This window comes from Festucalex cinctus, chromosome 17 (genome assembly GCF_051991245.1).
Source record: "Festucalex cinctus isolate MCC-2025b chromosome 17, RoL_Fcin_1.0, whole genome shotgun sequence".
Classification (NCBI taxonomy): Eukaryota; Metazoa; Chordata; class Actinopteri; order Syngnathiformes; family Syngnathidae; genus Festucalex; species Festucalex cinctus.
The window spans coordinates 8,009,074-8,022,956 of record NC_135427.1 but is presented as its reverse complement, the minus strand read 5'-3'; the positions used below and the strand labels follow the sequence as shown (position 1 = coordinate 8,022,956).

General features: G+C 40.2%; 4 non-coding genes across 4 annotated transcripts; all 4 read right to left on the bottom strand.

Moving 5' to 3' along the window:
• Positions 1-533: 533 nt before the first annotated feature.
• trnai-uau (transfer RNA isoleucine (anticodon UAU)) lies at positions 534-627 on the bottom strand. Its single transcript has 2 exons — positions 590-627; positions 534-569 (listed from the first exon to the last, which is right to left on the bottom strand). It is a non-coding gene; the product is annotated as a tRNA-Ile (tRNA).
• Positions 628-971: 344 nt separating this feature from the next.
• trnai-uau (transfer RNA isoleucine (anticodon UAU)) lies at positions 972-1,065 on the bottom strand. Its single transcript has 2 exons — positions 1,028-1,065; positions 972-1,007 (listed from the first exon to the last, which is right to left on the bottom strand). It is a non-coding gene; the product is annotated as a tRNA-Ile (tRNA).
• An 801-nt stretch (positions 1,066-1,866) lies between these two features.
• Positions 1,867-1,960, bottom strand: trnai-uau (transfer RNA isoleucine (anticodon UAU)). Its single transcript has 2 exons — positions 1,923-1,960; positions 1,867-1,902 (listed from the first exon to the last, which is right to left on the bottom strand). It is a non-coding gene; the product is annotated as a tRNA-Ile (tRNA).
• A 1,060-nt stretch (positions 1,961-3,020) lies between these two features.
• Positions 3,021-3,114, bottom strand: trnai-uau (transfer RNA isoleucine (anticodon UAU)). Its single transcript has 2 exons — positions 3,077-3,114; positions 3,021-3,056 (listed from the first exon to the last, which is right to left on the bottom strand). It is a non-coding gene; the product is annotated as a tRNA-Ile (tRNA).
• Between the last annotated feature and the right edge of the window lie 10,769 nt (positions 3,115-13,883).

Here is a 13,883-nt window from a genome sequence, read left to right as displayed (position 1 = left end):
ATGACAGGCAGCTTAGAGGATGTAATCCGCATGGCCCACATGACATGCCTGCTGCGTTGGGCTCATAGCTCTGATTGGACAGTTGATGCTTTGGAGTGTGTTCAACAACACCCGGAAGGAAGTCACATCTTGTCACTTGCAAGGTAAAAAAAACAAACAAAAAAAAAAAAACTCATTGTGGCTCACAGACTAAAGTCAATTCAATTGTGTCAATTCCGTCCCCCTGCCAAGTAAAGATGTTTTGTCGCTATAAAAAATGTGCTTAGTTTGTTCTAATATAACAAAACAAAGCACGAGTTGTGCAGATCTTAACAGTTTTGTGCTGTGTGACATTGTTACAACGCCCACGCTGCACAGTTCTAAGTACGCTCCAGCTCACATCTGGCCCAGATGTTAAGTGTGTGTGCAAGCGTGTGAATGTGTGAGTTTGTGTTCACCATGACAAACAAAATAGTAATGGTACCTTTCACTTTGCTCGTCACTGAAACGCTATCTTTCAGGTGTTCAACCATTTGTAGTTTCAAAATGTCACCTGCTCCAGGTGAGGCTCGAACTCACAACCTCGGCATCACTCTGCTGGTTACTGTCTTATAAGTACCGCGCGCTGACCGATTGCGCCACTGGAGCATGTTCTCTGAGTTGTCGAAGCACTGTTTTAGCATAATTTACCAAAATAAAGCCGAGGTGGTTTAGTATTATTGGTCTCACACAAAAGTACAACATCAAGCCGGTAACATTTTGTTTTTGGTAATAAAAGTCATGCTAACAAAGCAAGTCATACTAGCAAATGCATGTCAACTACGCAGCTAGCCTTGGCACGCGTTTTATTTGGGCAAAGACACAAGCGAGTGGAAGTGGTGAGTGAAGTGAGGCTACATTCGAATCTTGCTAGCAGCTTCAAGTTTGCAAAGACAACCTTAAAATTGCCTTATGACCACTTATGGTATAAGGAGCCACTACAAAACATGAACTGCTCCAGGTGAGGATCGAACTCACAACCTCGGCATTCCTCAGCTGGCTACTGTCTTATAAGTACCGCGCGCTGACCGATTGCGCCACTGGAGCATGTTCTGTAACTTGTGGAACATTGAACTAGTGAAAGTTCCTAAGTCAACGGAGATTTCACAAATATTAGCCACTCAAGAGGATTCAACATCAAGCCGATAATATTTCATTTGTGGCAATACTCCATTATGTTAGCAATGTTGAGTAGTAGAATGTGACTATGGTACATTCAAATCTTGCTTGCAGATTCAAGCCTGCTAAAGCTATTTTACATTCGTCCTATGACAACCATGATCTTTTGTTATAAGGAACCATGACATATAATAAAACCTGCCTTCTCCAGATGAGGCTTGAACTCACAACCTTGGCATCACTCAGCTGCTTACTGTCTTACAAGTACCGCTCACTGACTGATTGCGCCACTGCTGTTGTCGTTTTTAAAGCTTGTCGAAACACTGATTTAGTGATTTCCATTTGTCAGCCACAAGCCACTCAAGATGATTTACCATTATTGGTAGTACACAAAAATACAACATCAAACCGGTAACATTTTGTTTTTGGTAATACTCCATCATTAACGAGTCATGCTAGCAAATGCTATTCATGCTAACAAAATGCAAGTCATGCTAAGCAAATGTGTGTCCAGGGAGCTAGCTAGCCTTGTCACGCATTTAAGGCGGAAGTATTTATTTGGGCTGAGACACGTGCGAGGAGGGCTGGGATGCGAATTGGGGCCACATTCGAATCTTGTTAACAGCTTCAGGCTTGCAAGCACAACCATCAATTTGTCCTATGACCATGACGCCTTGGTCAAAAGGAGCGGTTACAATCCGGTTCATCTCAAATGCTCAAAATTCTAACTGCTCCAGGTGAGGCTCGAACTCACAACCTCGGCATGACTCAGCTGGTTACTGTCTTATAAGTACCGCGCGCTGACCGATTGCGCCACTGGAGCACATATTTATCTCCCACATGAACTACAATTAGAGATTCTGGATTATTTGACAACGAACTGTTTTGTTTTAAAACAGAAGTTGGAGAGGTTTGGATTGTTAGCATTACATGCCCTCTTAACCTTTGCATCAGATATTCAACAACGCAAATCGCACCCACGCTGATCTGATGAAGTCGTACAAACAGGAAGACGAGAGGGCAGGAAGGAGTAAACAAAGATGCGGTTTGACCTTTGCTGGGCTGACTTTTTGAAACCCGAGACAGATGGCAATCAATAACTTGAAAAGGTAAAGTTGGTCTTCAAGTTCAAGTATTGCAGAAGCAATGTTTGGATTCATTATTGATCACGCTGTTCTCGAGAGGTGATGAAATGATCGGAAAAAAACAGGTGAAAGATAACTGAAGCAAAATGGGATAGAAATAGCAGGATGTGATAACTTTACGTGAATCTGTTTGTTGTTTAACAAAACACAATAGCACAAAGTCTTTAGAGCCAAGCAATACATTATAAGTGACATGAATCATTAATTGTGTGTGAACAAAATGCCTAAATTGAAATTGTTGACCAAAAATATTAATCAACATGTAAAAAAAAGACCAAGTATTTTGTCTTTTCAGCAGAAATATGAACACAGAAAAAGTGCCGAGTCATGTTAATTTCGTGAGAATACATTTCAAAAATCTTTTGGTAACCTTTCAATGGAAAAACATACAACCTTTTTTCACCCCCTTTAAAATATGACTTGAGGAAAATTATTTTAAATATTAATATTACATATTTTAGTTATACTCATTTGTATTGAATAATTATGATCCCCTGAAGGAAAATGTAATTTACAGAGTGATGCATAGTTTTCTTGCATGATTTTTGTTTTTGTTTTTAGTACACATACGCAGAGATCCATTATATAAATAGAATGAGGAGTCATTAGATATTAAGTATACTTTCAATGAGGTTTTCTGTAATGCTGTCAGCTCTTCAGTAACTACAATCGGCTACTGCATAGTTATAATATTTAGCTGTGGATCCTTGGGCACAAGACTCTTAAGATAAATTTAAATGCTCCAGGTGAGGCTTGAACTCACAACCTCGGCATTTCTCTGCTGTGTACTGTCTTATAAGTACCGCGCGCTGACCGATTGCGCCACTGGAGCGCATACGTTGAGGTGTGGAAACTAATTATAAAACTACATAAAAGTGACCGTCTACAATTTCAAAGAAAAGCACCACATAAAAACTCAATTTTGATACAACAGCAGTGTTTGACTTTGACTTCTCCAGGAGTCCCTGCAGTACCATGAGTGGCCTCTAGATAGCAACAAAAGACTAACCGTATTTTACCCCATGCATCATTCACAACAACATGTTTGGCTTGAATTATTCAAGCAGAGGGTACACTGAACTCTCATTGGTGCCCTCATTGCTCCCTGTGTGTGTCATGTGCTGTGTTTGTGTGCGCACGCTATTGTCATGTAGCACGTACACACACACACACGCGCGATTCATTAAGTCTTGTCCGTAAATGAGTCTGTCTAAGTGTGTACTTGGACCAGAGAGTTGCACTGAGAGGCTGAGCAGCATAAACAGCGAAAGCACTGATTTGCATCACAAGGAACAGCAACATCATCACCCTGCTTCAGGAAGGCCGCGTATCTCCCCTTAAGGGATTCAAACTCAATTAGGGATACTTAAGTTTTCTTGTTGCAGTTATTTATCTGTTGTTTTTTTTCCCTTCCATAGCCTGCACACCAAATGAAAAATAGAATGATGGAGACCTTTGCTTCTGTCTAGCCACTGTTATTGATTGTCCTAACGTCTGACATTTCACTATGTGGTTGTTTGAAGAGTATATGAGTATATCTGCAAAATCATAGGCCGGCCGCACATCAAATGACAATGCTGAGGAGCGGGACAGTCAGGACAAAAATAGAGATGGCAACTCACACCCCTACTATAAAGTCATAAATGATACCGTTGATGTCCATCCTGCTAGCCAATGGGCAACCTGACTTTCCTACTACTGTGGAAAGCCTGCCGGAGCAAATATAAACCGATTCCTGATAACCTGACTCACGTTATAGTCCACAATCACCATTTTGTACTCCACCCTCAACCTTATTTCCAGAAATGATCTCCTCTACAAAGTCATGTCTCCTCCTCCTGTCCGCTGCACGCCATACTTTCGTCACTCAATCCTCATTTGGGGTCTCCAATCCCCCATCAGCTATCCCCTCCTCCACCCCCACCTGCAGACCTCCATTACGGCCCCTATAGTGATGGTAATAGCACATCAAGAGGGTGCTATCCACGAGCCATTGATCAGCATCAAACAAGACACGATTGAGACACTCCCCCCTCCCCTCGAATATTCACCACGTTCACATTAAAATCCATATGAGAATTCATGTAAGAGAAACAGAAAATTGAAAGTTGACCCTGAAACGGGACCCCCGTCAGCTGGCCAACAGGTGGCCACTGACAGACCCTCTCTCATCATTATGCCTAGTCTAGAACAACACACACACACACACACACACACCTCCCCCTTTTGATTGGCCTACTTCACCTGATGGTCTGGGTGCTGATTCTAGTGCGTGTGTGTTTGTGTGTAGCATGAGGGTGGGGGAGGGGCAAAGCAGGCCTGCTATGCACCTGTCTGCAGATCCCACCTATGCCCGGTTCGATAGAGAGTAATCTTATAGGCCCCCTGAAACCACATGGTGGACACCAGCTGGAACGAAATGAACATTTGGACTCCCCAATATATGATCAATTTCAGGTTAATGCCTATATTCAATTTTTTTTGATAAGTAAACAAAAATAAACGAAAAATACAAATATAAAACGTAACATTTTACATATTTAATGGACACTGGTTAAATTGACAGTGGGTGTTTATTTTTTGTTGTGTTGGCAGAAGCGGGAGTGCAGTACCTGACCAATTTGTGTATTTCAACGACGTCCAACTCGCTGCCGAGAACAGCAAGAATCCACTTGACTTTGATGTCCACATTTCAAGGTTTGTAATTGCCTTTAGATATCATAAGAAAGCAAATACTAATTAAGAAAACAATAGGCAAAAATATTTTTTTACTAATCCACAAGTACAATATGCTGCAATTATGTTTTTTAGATAGAAAGGAACATAAGGATGAAAATAAAGAATAAAAATGACTTACAGAGCAGAAAGTAATTTTAACCATCATTTAACTTCTCTATTATTATCAGAAACAGTACCACGATAATAGCAATTATACTGCACTTTGCAGGCTGAGCCTTCATCTTCAAAACATATTAAATCAAACCCCCATTTCCACGAAAGTGTAGTTTGCACAAGGTAAAAAGACACCAAGCTCTTACGCGTTGCATTGTCCTATTGTCTTTCATGGAAAATTTTGATTTTTGTTACGTTCCACCTGGTCAACGATGGGTCAACAGAGATGCCAACGAAGGGGCCATTGTGTCCAGTGTAAGACAAGCAGGGCTAATCATTGTACAAGGCGAGTCCGGACCTGCCTGAGCTGTCAGATGACTTGTGGAACATGCAAAGTTGAGGACGTACAAACAAACTTAGTTTGCTGTTGAATTACCAGTTTGTTCACAAGACGCTGACTGCCTTGACCTTATAAGAACAGACATAATGTTCAATTCTCTGACAATTTTCGGTTCCCAACATAAAAAAAAATCAAAACTTTTTCCACCCTTAATGTGATTTATAAACACCTGAGGTAGAATCACATTCAAACTAATGTTAAATGAAAGTTTTCTGCCACCTGTCACTATAAAGTCCCACTGATTTAACTACCTGGTTTCATTGGATCATCAAATAATCTCCCCAAAAAAATTGGTGGAAGCAATAATGGACAGTTTCAGATACTAGTTCCACCACAACAATCTTCAGTTTTCTGTGTGCTGACTCCCATTTAAAGCAACTGTAAGGAACTTTCAGTTTACTGATTATGGTGGTGCCATATGGACAAAAGTGGTATTGTTATGTCTGAAGGAAGACCAGATTTCCTATGAGGACAAGCGCTTTGCGTCATTATTTTTTATTTATTTATTTTTTTTAAGCTCACGCATTCAACTAGTTTTAAGTCGATGTTTCATCAGAAGAGTTATAAAAATATTTTATTAAGGTTGAAAAGTTCCTCAGTGCGACTTTAACATCCCATTTGTGCACACTTTTGCAACCACATTATTTTAGTTGTTTATTTTTACTTCCCTCGAAGTAAGTCGATCGCAGCCATCACTGCCCCTTAACATTGTCATAAGCCAGTCATGCCCTTTTAGACTGTTTAAAGGGTAATCTTGGAAAGTAAAATAAAATACTCAAAATATGCACTATAACGATTACAATTAAGGCAAAATAAGTTGGATTAATTCTACTAAAATCAGAAGAAACAATCATGTCATTGGCTCGACAACATTACAATTGAATTGTCAAAGAAAATAACGGGTGATATTGATTCATATTATTTTATTTTTTACGTGGCTCATTCGAAAATCTAAACTATATAATATAGTCTGCAAAATGGTCATTATAAAGGTGTAGTGTATCCATTTTCTCTGCTGTCGTATGTTTAAGTGAGTGAAAGCAGTGGAAAATTCCACCAGGCGACCCCATGCCACCAATAGATGACCAGTCCTGCAACATCTTATGTCAATACGTTTAAAGGGATTAGGGCAAAATCAACGGCAGCCTCTTTCCTTCTGGTTGCATATCAGCGGATATCCACAAACATTCGGCTTGTCGCTCTAATAAGACGCAGTAGGAACACACACAGGTTTATCTTCAACCCTGCTTTACTGTTGGTCACCTGCGTCAATAATAGTTGGATGTAACTCTTCCTCCAGATAAGCGCCTCGCTCTTTGTTCTCTCATGTCTCTGTTTCATGGCGTGACAAACGAAAAAAAGCCAATAATTGTGGCTGTATCGTGTATCACGGCGTTTGTTTGGCCGTTGGGTGTATGTTTGTCCTTGTAGGAATTAGCCGAGAACACGCGCTTGCCATCATCTTTCATTTCTGACAGCCTTTGTGGCATCGCTGGGGCAAGTTTGGACTTGTGCGAGCGTCCCTCCCAAGGTCTAAGGCATGCGCACGCACGCACACGCACGCAGGCACACAAAACACACTCTTCTCCAATCAAAGCTCGTGAATGCCGCACGACAAAAATGACTGATTTTAAGAGAAAGCGGCTCTTGAGACGGGGCCAATCATGTGCGCTTGCTGCTAAAGAGGCTCCAGTCGCCCCGCTAACTTGTCTGATCTCCAGTCATTAACCAGGGGAAAGAGGGTGACATTTTGTTGTAGTGTTCAGTGCCCTTTTTTGGGGGGCAATTATCTGCAGGATGGCACAAATCCAGAACCTGATTGCTGTTCGTTTGACTTTCAGCCATCCATTTTCACTTCTGCTTATCCCGTTCGGGGTCGTGGGTAATCTGGAGTCTATCTCAGATGACTTTGGGTGAAAAGCAGTCTTAAAATGGTCACCAGTAAATCTCCCATTCAAAATTTTTTCTGAACTTTTGCCTCATCTTTGGATCTGAAATCCAAATGTTTTCAGCATTCTAGTGTTGTAGTTTTCGAGAATGAAAGGAGCTGCTTGGAATGGCCGTGATTGACGTGTGAAGCTGTGAGTGCTCCCGCAACAGCCCAACCCTCCCAAAATGACCAATATTTGGTCTAACCTCGCTCAGCTGGGTTATTCCACTAGCAGCGAAGGACTCATACGAAGATAGAAACCACAATATTTAATTATCTCTTACTTCACTTCAACTAGGACAGGGGTCTGCAACCTGTATCGCATTTCTTTAGTTTCGCGCCTGAGAGATGACCAGTAGTTTTTTTTTTAATTACCTAAAAATGTCCAAAAAGTGACCATAAAATGTCCAACAAGGAAGAGGAAAAGTGTCAGCCAATTCAAATGTTTATGGCAGAAAAGAAAACGTTCAAAAAGTAACTATAAAATGCCCATAACAAAAAAAAAGAAGAAATTCTAAAAATGACCATAAAATGTCCACAAAAAGTAAAAAAAAATTTTTTTTAAAACGCAGAAAATAACATTTTTAAAAAGTAACCATGATGTGTCCAAAAACAAAAGAAGAAATCCCTAAAATTACAATAAAATGTGCGCAAAGTTGCCCCCCCATAAAAAGAGTCAGTAATGTGCAAAAACAAAAGAACAAATCCTGAAACTTTCCACAAAATTGCCAAAACAGTCAGAAAAATGATTTTTAAAAAGGCAGAAAATAAAATGTTAAAGAAGTAACCATAAAGTGTCCAAAAAGAAAAGAAGAAATCCCGAAAATGACTATAAAATAGCCCCAAAAGTCAGAAAATTGATTAAGGCAAAGAGAGGAAAGAAAATGTTGAAAAAGTAAACGTAAAATGTGCGAAAACAAAAGAAGAAATCCTAAAATCACCATAAAATGTCAACAAAATTGTGAAAAATGTCAAAAAAATATCGAAAAAAAGGCAGAACGGATGTCAAAAAATTACAATCTGTCCATAATATTTTCGCCCCACCCCGAAATGTCTGAAATTTGACAGAAAGGCAGAAAAGTCTAAAAATGTATGAAAAATTGTCCCCCCCAAAAAAATCCAGAAAGGGCAGACGAAAGGTAGAAGAAAATGAATCTCAAAGTATTGGAGGCTTCATATTGTTTTGTTTATAGTGCAGCTCTAATTAGCCCTCAGTCCATTAAACAAACACACAGTTGTGTTCATCCCTTTGTTCAAATGTTTTGCGGTTCCAGCCAGATATTTTGTTATTTGGCCTAAAATGGCTCTTTTGACTGGAAAGGTTGCTGACCCCTGAACGAGGAGAAATCAACAGCTTGAAGCGAGCATGCTTCTTCGCCTCTTATTTGGAGACCTGTGAAATTTGTGGTCTTTCAATCTTATCTAATGAATGTGTGGGTCTTATCTGTTCTTGAATATTAGATCCCGCAGGAGGATCAAATGCAAGTTTATTCAGTGATGCAGAAATGATGTCCAGGCAGATCATTTTCACTCTCTAAGCATTCACGCAATTTACTCACATCAATAAATAAGTCATTCCCTGTGCTGCCTACTGTGATATACATGGCATTGATATGAAAATTCTGTGATCATCATGTTCATTAGTTGGTCTTTTATCTCCATTTTTTAACCATTTTGTTAAATACTCACACACAGTACATAGATAAAATCATGTATCTGTATAGTTGAGAATGTGTACGATAAACACAACAAAATCTTCCCACAATATGGTTACCAATCAAATCCCACTTTGAACAATTTGTCCTAAATAGTTTTTCTGTCCTTTCAGTCTGGAACTCCAACCTTCTTGGTACATAAACCCCCTCCTTGTGCACCCCAGTACATAAACCCGACAGTTCTACGTCCCTGTTAAGCAGCGCAGTCGACACAGACACAACAAGGTTGATGCTGAGTCGGCAGGCCCGCCGGGTCCTTTATTAGACGGGGTGGTTTGCAGTAGTGAATGGGCCCCTGCCAGTAGTCTGCGGTGGTCGGAGCTATACACGGCAGGCAGCTATTGTTATGGTAAACCGAGCTTTGAATGGAAGAGGATGGGCAGGACACACAACACATAAAACAGAGGAAAACACGAGGCGGGGATAGAGGGCAGCAGCCGACCACCTCAGAGATGGCACATATGGAAGCAACCTTTTATGAGGGAGCTCAATTCACTTGTTCATTACCACTCACACTATTATGACCACGACATACCGAAAATTGACTTCCGCTCTAGCTTTCATAAAAACGTCTGTGTTGACCCTTAGCCTCAATTCTGTAAAATATTTCATGACCAAAAAAAAAACCCTGAAAGCTGGTTGTAACAGAAAAACACATCCAATGGGTTGTAATGTCACAAATTAAAATGAACAAGTGAATTTCATTCCGCGCACAGCATCGTTAAAATGACAAGCTGGAGCGTTACATATTGGCCCAACGATGCGTTGAACATCACCACAAGCACCCAAACGTGCGCTACAATCAGAAGCTCCTTTTGTTTGTCATATTATCATTTTATTAAGAAAATATCAAGGTATGCAGCACATATACAATGTGTATTCCTCGCACTCTAATGTAGTAGTGGGCAAATTTGAGTCTTTACATGACCCGGAGTCAGACTTCAGTTAAAATGTATTTATTATCTCGTTAAATAATGAGCTCATGGTGGTATGGATTTCATTGGTGAGTTAATTTATGTGGTTAATGAAGTTGTGGTTAGTTGTTTGCCCCTTTGGTCTTCGTCCTATAAGCTCAGGTCAGCAGCTGCAGTTTTGTATGTAAAGTGGTGTAAATGGTGCCTTGTGACAAGCAAATTGATTAAAACGCCTATTCCACCACGTCTATAAATCATTCACCCAAATCCAGTTTGACGATCAGCATATCATCATTTCGTAGTCAACAGCAGGCTTTTCAACTGGAAACAATGGAGACATCTTTGTTTGTCAGCTATTGAAGCTGAATTTCACATGTATCAAAATAACAATTGCCAGTTTATGGAGACACAAAGCGTTTGTCATCTGGCTGTCTTGAGAGCGAAGGCTAAAGAAAGGGTTAAAAGCCTCTGTCTGCCCGATAATCCTCCACCGCTAAAAGCCCTTCAGAAAGACGTGACGTGTGAGAGGTAATCAGTAAAAGATTCAAGTGTGCCGGAGAGAGTGTGCACACCCACACACATATCAGTGAATGGGCAAAAAGGGAGGGAAAAGACAGAGTAGAGGAGGGAAGAGGAGAATAAACAAACCTCCTCACCCTCTTTTTCTCCCTCTTGTTCAACCGCCGTTTCTCCTCCTCGCTCGTTTGCTTACTTCCTGCTGCCTCGGTGCAGCGTGAGAGTCAGACTCTCGCAGGTTTGAAGTTCTCTCGCCTTCAAGCACGCGTCACCGATCAAAAGATGGCGAATACGCGTTTCTCCTTTTTTGTAGGTGTTGAATTCCTCTCCATCTTTCCGGTAGCTCAAAGCTGTTACTTTCACACTGAAGCACCTTGTGTGACTGATGTAGACATACATTAACGGAAAATGCCAAAACTACAGATTTTAATTTACTCATTCACTCCCAGCTGTTTTACTGGATTTTGACTGATTTTGCAAGGCCCACAGAATATTGTGTTGTATTTGTTATAAAAACATGGAACCTACCAAAAGAAGGTTTAGCATCTCTTCTTTCATTAGGAAAAAAAAAAGTATATTTTTATGTTTCCGTTTTGCAGCAATTAGCATTGGAATATAGCTAAGTTTAATCATTATTCATAAATCTGTTTAAAACAGTGGAGAAAAGAGCTTTTTGCAACATGGCCCCAGTTGATCTCTTATATTCTGCTGCCACCTGCTGGCCGTTTTTGTAATAACTACCAATGTGTCAATCATTCTCAGTTCATAGGCTGCATCAAAGCCTTCTGTATGCTTTAGCATAAAAATAAAAAATAAAAAAAAACGTATAAACGTACGTTTTTGGGAGCAAACGAGTTAATAAGACTTGTTTTTATTATTTGTGTTCATTCCACTCTAACTTGGTGTAATGACAACATTTAATCTCCAATGTGAGTGCGTGAAACCCACTTTAAGGTGGTACAATTGCTACATAAGTGGTCCCTTTTGTCTCAGTGTTGGTGCTATTGAATTTCGTCTTTGCATACAAAAGAAGAAAGCATGCACGCACACAAACACACACCTCCGTGCCAACTGTACTTTGCGGTATCGTTGGCCTCTTCTCCACCGCCTCCCGGAGGAGCAGAGATGTTAACTAGCATTGCTGGGGGGGCTGAGGCGAGTGGTGGTGTTTAATAGCTCATGATTACTCTGGAGAGGGGAGCCCATAATTACAACCACAAATGATTTCACGCCCCTCGCCCCCACCATGAGCTCTGATCCTAATCACAAGGAAGCACAGAAGGGGAGTAGCAGAGGAATTGGAGTTCGGACAAAAGAGGTTCCCCCCTTTGTTTGCTGACAAGAAAGGGCAAACATGAAATTTCGAGTAATGCAAAAAATAAATCAAGTTCTGCACTTTCAGCACCAATATAGACTGTAGAACTATAACATGTGATAATCATTTTATTTATATATATACCAACTAGGGTGGGCCAAAAGTAGCGTTACAGTCATGCGTGCTCATTCCTAGCTGTGCCATGCACACTTCGGATTCAGCCATTCATCGTTGTAGCTCCAGCGAGGCCGGCTGCAGAGACTGATGAAGATGAATTCATACATTCCCGACGGGATTTACTTGAAGAGTTTCTAGTTAAACTCCTTGTAAAATGAGTGCATTAACCTTCTCGGGTAAATATCATTCCATTTTTACAGTGTAGGCAATCAGAAAGTAAAACTACCTATAGTCCGTGTTTATTCATCTTCCCGCCAGTGGCTCTTCCAAGTTTGGCTACACACTGAGTTAAAAAAAAAAAAAAAAAAGTTAACAGTTTATGTATTTAAATGAATCTCAATAGTTAACACTTTCATTTGAACTACTTCTCAGTTTTTTATTTAAAAGGTTTAAAGTATCATAGAAATTTCCTTCCACTTCATGATTGGGACACCAAAAAAACAAAAACAAAAAAAAAACTAATTTTCCATCATGTGGCAAAAGGTTCAATGGTGTTAATACTTTTGCAAGGCACCAAAAAAAAAACAATTTTCTGTAATTATTTGAAATGTGGCAAAAGGTTCAATGGAGTTAATACTTTTGCAAAAGCACTATATAAAATGTATTATAGGAGTGTTTAGAAAATTGACGGAAAATAATATTACAACATTGACCAGTTATGTAAAAGTGACGTTAAAAAAAAGAGATATTGACCATTCCAAGTAAAATTGTATGGTTATTGAGAGAGGCTTTTACACTATTGTGCATCAAAATTAAGCATTTATGTTATTATGCTAAAGCTGAGAGACATTTTCACTCACTTTGTACTGTGTTCGAGATATATTTTGAATGACAAACATTCTCACAAATGCTACTGCGCTTCATACAAGATGTTCCTATTGGTTAAAAGTGAGAGAATGATTCCCAAATAATGTTGTGTCTCATGTATATTGCTTGAACAAACACTAAGACTTCTTCATCGTCCACTCGTCACTGACAAAAAAAAAAAAACACAATGAAGCAAAGATGCCTCAACATTGCAGTGCATTTAATGAAATTGCTCTGATGTCGTCCATAACCCATTTCACAGTTCTGATGACATCATTAACATCGTTAAGTTTGGGAATGATAAATTTCAGTCCTCAATTCAATTCTTTCTATTGATATTTTCCCCATGCTTAGCAACGGCATTCAGCGGAAGGCACATGCAATTTTTAGACGGCAATCACAATTTCTCGTCAGTTACTCAACAAGCAAAATAAGAGCCACCATTTACGCAACTCGCAGTGGGACGCACCGCTCCTGCCAGTTTTCTCTAATAAAGCCTCGTGACGTCAATCTTCTGAGGGTTTATTTGTCATTCCTCCTTTTATGTCCACTTCTTTCAACAGTTAAATGTAGAAGACTGCCTTCCAAATGTGAGACAATAAAAGCACAAAAAGGACGTCGTTTTTTTTGTTTTTGTTTTGAACGTTTCCACCAGTTTAACGTCTTTTTAACTTTTGTGATCGTGGGCATGACGGTCCGCGGCAGACGTACAGCTGCGCATGCGATGCAAATGCTTGAACAATCAAAGTGCGTTAGCATTCCGCCCGCATGGCCCGTTTGCCCGTGCCATGCCAGCCAGCCAGCTAGGCACACAAACGCACAATAGCCAGACTACATGTCCTTAAAGGAGGTCCAGACAAACAGAGGAATGTTGGGAGAGGACGGCGCAAAGCGTACGTCTGCCCACATCAGCCGGCCCTCAATAGAGATTGGCCAGGAACGCGTAAACTGGCACCGCGGGAGTGAAATAGTAAAATGGCTCTTCTCTTCTTCAC